The following is a 6050-nucleotide window of genomic DNA, read 5'->3' on the forward strand; positions in this document are numbered from 1 at the left end:
ATGTTTTTTTTTATAACTGTATGTGTATATATTTTATTTTTTAATAATGTGGGAGTATGCCATTCCAATATTTTAGTAAGTTGAATGCCAAGACAGTAATAACAACAATCGGTAATAGTGTGGTCTTAAAGTATTAAGTCATGGTAGTAGTCAGATATTATTGTCTTAAGTCATAAAAAATCCTTAAATTTTAAGTAAATGTCATTGGATACCATACAGATACATAATTAGTCACACAAGTATCATATTTAACCACATAAAGTAAATCATTAATTCACTCACGATTTGACAACATTTTTCAAACTTTAAATGTCTTCTCCTGAAAACTAGACATTTTTGACTTATGTTGTTTGTACCGAGCATCAAAGATTTATGAATTGGCTGATGAATTGAAGAAGGTATTTTTTCGTATACTTTTAATCAGTGGTCGGGACACTACTAGTTTTTTTGTAGCAAGCCAACACTACAGCTACTCCCCTCAAAAAGTAGCTCGCTATTGTCTAAATTTAGAGCGCTACTCTTCGCTACATTTTTAAAAATGTTCTTCTTGAAAACTATTATTTGTAGTTTGTACCGATTTGACATTTTGTCACTGGACAGAATCCAGGACAAAATACCGGAAATTTTTAGCACGCTATAGTATTTCTTTATCTAAGGCATAATGTAGCGATGTAAAGTAATGTACATATAGCTATGTAAATCGCTATAAATAAAGTAGCGTGCTACTGTAGCGTCGCTACAATTAGAGCGCTACTCCCAACCACTGCTTTTAATTTAATATTTCATTTTTAATGATTTATGTCTTGTCATGATCAAGTTTTCTATGGTTTTTATTCATACTACCACAATTTGAGTCAAGACTGTTTTCAAGCTAAAAATACAAATATAATTATTATTTATACATGTATAGTCTAACCTATATTAATTCTATATATTTTTATTTGTACAATTTCAGCCTGGAATAGCTGTTAAAATAGGACTCAGTGATTTAAAAAATATTCAAACAACTGAACAAATTAAAATTAAGTTTCAAACATTTTGTGACAGTGGAAAGCCATTTGTGATTGTACGTAATATATATTATACCTACTTAAAATTATTGGAAAATAGATTTGTACCTTATAATTTTGTAATTATAATTAATCAAATAATAAGAAAATATCATATTTATTCAATGAGTTAAATGTAGCTATACTGTTAATAATCCATCACATTTATGTTTATATTAAACAATACCATTGATTATTGCCACACAATTTTCTTGTTATTACTTGGTATTTATAAGAATACAAATATTTTTAGTACAAATCGTATTTTACATACAGTAAATAGCTAGTGATATTTTATTTAATTATAAAATAAATTTTTTTTAAACGTATTTATTATATGTTATTTTTAGGAGTTCAATGAAAATTCTAAAAATTGTCTAGAAAATGTGAAATTAAAAGATATAGAAAATGGATCATATATTAATTCTGAATACTTAATTAAATGTATATCAACACAAATCGGTAATATTATTATAGTATTATTATCTAGTATCAATCTTTCATTTTATTTGTTATAATCGTTTTATGAAGCAGAACATACGCCTATTTGACAGATAAAAAATACTTCAATATTTTGTAATAATATTTTTCATTTGTAGAAGAATCTATTCAAAAACCACAAAATATTACTGAAAACGAGACAGTGTCGACAAACACACCAGGACTAGAAGACATATCAAATATTGAATTGAGAACTGGTGATACTGTTTTTTGTACTCATTTTGAAGATTTTAACCACCTTACCTTTGCAAATGTTCTAAAAACAATACTACACCAGACAATTATAGTGTCATAATAAATTCTAAAATTACAAATGGTAATTATAATATTTATAAATTATTTAATGTAATATTTATTTAAGAGTTTTAATTTAAATGTGTATAGGTAATATTAAAATTAATATCAATGTAAGCTGTTTTAGATTCTGAGTGATGCTACTAATTATTCTTAGAAATATAAGTTGACATACTATACCTACTTAGAATCATATTTTGTATGCAATGTTTGATCATTGAATTCAAATTCATCCCATCCATTACAGTGACTTACTAATGTCGTGGAAAACTCTAAAATTATTATTTTGCATAGCAACTTTATTTCTTAAATTTCAGTATATTGATGTATGCATGAATATAGGAAAGGATTAATACATTTTAGCCCCTTGAAAGTTAAATACTGCATCAATAGGAGTTTTATACATGTTTCTGTTGTATTATAAAACAATTTGCACACCTATTTTCAAAATTATCATTTACTTTAAATTGTTTTTTTGATTAAACAAAAATATTTGGAGTAATTATAATTTATACAGACTATTGAGTGTGTTGTAATTTGCATCATTTTGTCAACTTATAAAATATGTATTCTTGCCACATAACATTAAGTATTATTTTTTTGTGTGTGAAATGTGAGAGTGAAATTTGAAGATAACATTTTCCGTGCCGAAGTACTTGACAAACGCGGAGAGAAGTATTCTGTATTCTTAATAGATATTGGAAAAATATAGATGTTCTTGCTGTTAACATCTATGAACTTCCAAATTGTTTAAAAAATGTAACACAATGACCATTCATTTTAGAGCTAATTTGTTATTTTTGTATTAATTCATGCATCAATATATTTCTTTATAGATTCCTGGTCTAGCTCTAAAGGTTGGTCTTAACACTACAACAGGTTTAATATTATTTTTATAATTTGTGGCAAAATGATCCAGTTTCATCAGTTTTAGTAAGTTATCTTAGTATTTCTTGAAACGATTATACATTAATACATAATAAAGTAGACAAATTATTTAAGACAAATTTTAATTTTACCAATTAAATAAACTTTTAAACTAGTTGATGTATAGTATTTCGATATATACATATATATATATTTTTTTTGTGGTTATGTGTACCATTGAAGCGGCATTACAATTTTTACAATAAACAGAGGCATATTGTTTGGTTATATTTTTTTTGCGATTTTTTTTGGATATAAATTAAATATCAAATAATAACTTTTTTTTAGTAATAATAATGTTCTTTTGGTATTTATGTACAAAAATTCGTATATTCAAGGAGTTAACTTTAAAAACATATGACACTTAAAGCTGAACAGTGAAGAAATTTACTTTTACTTTTAAACTGTTAGATAACTCCAATAATCTATATTATTGGACATTTTTCTGAAAATCATAATAACAAAAGCTTCTAACTTATGAGGATGCTACACCTATATGTGTCGTATGCGTTTTACACAAGCAGGAGATAGCAAATTGTCGTTCACTATTCTCAATAGTGGGCTGTTGGTTTTGATACTAGAGTGAAATGACCTATTATCAAACTTTTAGGTAAGAACATTATCTGGGTCTTAGCGTGGGCGATTTTTTAATATTTTAATTTTCAAGTGAGATATGAGCATTTTTAATTTTCTATATTTCACATACTACAAAAATGATAATATCAAAAAATCGCCCACGCTATGACCCAGATAATGTTCTTAACAAAAAGTTTAATCATAGGTAATTTCACTCTAGTATCAAAACCAATAGCACGCTATTGAGAATAGTGAACGACAGTTTGCTATGTTGTGCTTGTGTAAGACGGAGACAACACATACGGGTGTAACGTCCTCTTAAGTATCAATATAAAGCATATAATTAATTATCAAAGTTATATATTTATTAATACCCAAATATTTTTTTTTGTTGTGAAAATAATTCCGAGGATATACATAGTAGGGGACAATAGATGTATCATTAGAAATGTATGTAGAGTAGTTTTACTGAAAAAAATATATATTGTACATAATATAATGAAATTAAGGTTCAAGTTAAGTTTAATCAGGTAAAATACACAAATAAGGATATAAAACTGTCGCCTCTTTCCAGTGAAATTAAGTTTTAATAATTCATTAAAATGTTAATAAGTGAATAAAACACTTTCTACACTCTTTCCTTACATTTTATAATATCAATTTGGAACCTGTAGAGTGTTATTATTATAAAAATTATAACTATAAGTATGAAGAAAGTAATGACATTAACTATAAGTATGAATCAGGTAATGACTTTTTAATTTTATCCCAACTATCCATAGTAATCTTTGTTAATATTTTCAATTTTCAGACTATGCACAATTAAAGAAATTTCAGTTAATCCAGTTTTAAAACTACCAAACTTAGTAGGTTACAAACATGTTAAATCTATATCTTATATTTGGTTCATTTTTTTATAAACATATTCTCCGTGTTTTCACCGATTCTATCCATAACCACAGTATTGGTATTGGTATATTTTTTTAATGGTTTTATTTTATAAAAGTATCATCTTTTGTTGATTTGAAAATAGATACATAATACTGTAATTTATTGTATTTATAAAATATGATTTTACAAAAAATAAATTTTTGTCAAAATATTAATAAAAGTGGCACACAAATATTTAAAATAAGGTAAATTTTTGATTTCCCAATATGCCAATCGAGACTGACAATAATTATAGTTTTGGTGTACCATGAATGAACTGGAGTTGTCGCACTAAAAGTGATGTCTACCACAAATGTAACCTACACATTTTATTTAATTTATTTTTCAATTTTATTTTTGCGATACTAGGAATTTCACTTTAAGTATGCCATATAATTATGAAACTATTTAATTTCATATAGAAAAGTTGTTTACACTTTGCTCTAAATAATAATAATAATTGTTGTATACTTCTCTTGAAATGCATGTAATTTATTTAATTTAAAATCTGAAATGTATTAAGTATATTTTTTTTAACAGAGGTTCGATGAGTTTAATTTCAATTATTTAAATGAAATAAGTTTAATAAAAAAAAGCAGCGGACAAGATATTGTTGATGATTTAGTCAATATAAACAATGGTAAGATAATATTATTACTATCTCTACGTTTTTTTTATAGACTTTCATTTTACAATATTTGTAATTTTCACTTTTGATTTGTGAAAATAAATTATATGTGTGTCGGTTTTCCACGTTTGTCTTATTTTTCTGTTTTAATAATTTATAAATAATTTTTATGTAATTTTAAAAAAAATTTCTATTTTTTAAAATTATTGTATCTAAATATATTATGTTTATAGTGTATTTTTCAAATGTATTCAAAATTATTAATGAAATGTTTATTTACATTTTCAGGTTCAAATAGGGATTTAAATAACTGGCAAAGTGGTGATCATGTTGAATTTCTATATGGAAATAGTGTTGATAATACTTTTGTAAGAAAAATAAAATTATATGAAGAATTTAAAAATGTTTTAGACCAACTAAAAAACGAAAATAGTAAGGTTCAATTTTCCATCAAGTATATTATTTCTAAAACTAAAAAAAAAATTTGAGATAGCTGTGCATAATGTCAAAGCTATAAAAATTAAAAACAAAACTAATGGTTGAAAAGTAGTACTTAATATTTGGATTATTTGTGTTAATTTTTTGATATTTAAAATTTGGGGTAAATATCCGTCTAATGCTTTACTTAAACATTATTTCCAACTGGTTTAAATTTGTTCTTACTTTAAATTAGTTATGTACTATATTTTAGATATTTTATTATAAAATAAAAATTGTACTGTTATTTATAGTTGTTGTATTTAGTATAATATAAACTTCTTGTAAATATTTATCTGAACTTGTTTTGATACGCATAACGTATGCTAACATTTTTTTTTTATAGCTGAAAATTACAAACCAATTGCCGCAAAGACAGATGATTATGTAGCAGTATATTCTGAAAATTTTAATAGAGGGATTTATAGCAATTTGATTGATTTTGGGAAAGTTGATAATATTCCATTTAAATATGTATTTTCATTGCCCGACCATGTTTTATTACACAAAGTAAGTAATATAATACTAAGTATTATAATACTAATACTTAATAAAATTAATTATTGAAACAGTTAACCGAATTTGTTGTAATTATTATAATGATATTTTTTTTAGATACCAACAATGGTTCGTATAGTTTCACTTATTGGTTTACGCAAGACCTAAAA

Source organism: Acyrthosiphon pisum, chromosome X (genome assembly GCF_005508785.2).
Source record: "Acyrthosiphon pisum isolate AL4f chromosome X, pea_aphid_22Mar2018_4r6ur, whole genome shotgun sequence".
Taxonomy (NCBI): domain Eukaryota; kingdom Metazoa; phylum Arthropoda; class Insecta; order Hemiptera; family Aphididae; genus Acyrthosiphon; species Acyrthosiphon pisum.